At 49.2% G+C, this 1277-nt stretch overlaps 1 pseudogene; it reads left to right on the plus strand.

Moving 5' to 3' along the window:
- LOC129671989 (U1 spliceosomal RNA) lies at nucleotides 1-98 on the plus strand (annotated as a pseudogene; the record flags this gene model as incomplete).
- Nucleotides 99-1277: the final 1179 nt, after the last annotated feature.

Genomic DNA, 1277 nt, shown 5'->3' on the forward strand with positions numbered 1-1277 from the left:
TTGCACTCCGGATGTGCTGACCCCTGCGATTTCCCCAAATGCGGGAACTCGACTGCATAATTTGTGGTAGTGGGGGACTGCGTTCGCGCTCTCCCCTGTCTGCGAGGGTCAATGACAGAAATGGCTACTGGAGATTCTGAGGCTGTTTGTGCTAAGCAAACAGTCGTTCTCTATACCCCTACTTGTCTTCTACCCATGTTAACACTTTCTGCCTTTTTTTTATATAATGCATAGTGGTATGAGATTTCTTCTACTTTCCTCCTTGGAGTTTAGCACAACTTTAGAAACTAGAACGTAGGCATCCTTTGTCATGGTCTTGTTCCTGTTCCGTACTATGTCACTATGGGGAAGAGTCTCCACTAGCGATCATGCTGTCAATTTGCCCTGTAAGTCTATATTTGTCGGGCAGTGGTGGGACACTCCTGTAATCCCAGCACTCAGGGGAGGCCTGATCTCAGTGAGTTCTAGGACAGCCAGGGCTACCCAGTGTGGGGGCAGCTCATCTGGCCACAGCTGTAACTGCAGACACAGAGAATGGGCGTTTCCAACACAAGCTGGACACCAACCACTGGAATCGGCCCCGGGTCCAACAGGAGCCCTGCCTCAGGAACAGAGTGGAGAGACAGCTAATCCAATTGCAACCTCTAACTTCTGTCCACCCTGCAAACACATATATGTGTAATTGCACACGTGTGTGTCCACACATGTGGGTATGCGGGCACACCACCACACATAGCTACATACTGCTTTAGTTTTTAATCCTCCTGGGACTCACTATGCAGACCAGGCTAGCCTTGACCTCACAGAGCTCTGCCTGCCTCTGCCTCTGGCCCAGCCCCAAATAAAACTTTAGTTTTCTAAAAGACATTTTTACATATGTCTAAGTGCCACGTGTGTGTCTGCAGACGCCGGGGAGGGTGCTGGAATTTCTCGAGCTATGGTCACTGGCAGTTGTGAAACGGGAGACTTATGTGCTGGGAACCAAAGCCAGGTCCCTATGAGAGCACCAAGTAAGTACTCCTAACCAATGGGTGATCTCTTTCTCCAGTCTACAAGAGAAAATTTAAAAATTCAAGCTTGCAGCGGGGCATGGTGGCCTTTGATTCCAGCACTCAGATGTCAGGTGCAGTCAGATATGTGTGAGTTCAAGGCCAGCCTGGTCTACAAAGCAAGCTACAGGCCGGCCAGGGCAGTTACATAGAGAAACCCTGTCTCAAAGAACCAAAACGGAAGTAAAATAAAATACAGCTTGCTGGACAGTAGTGGCACTCACCTTT

Source organism: Psammomys obesus, unplaced genomic scaffold (genome assembly GCF_907164565.1).
Source record: "Psammomys obesus unplaced genomic scaffold, mPsaObe1.curated_primary_1811, whole genome shotgun sequence".
Classification (NCBI taxonomy): Eukaryota; Metazoa; Chordata; class Mammalia; order Rodentia; family Muridae; genus Psammomys; species Psammomys obesus.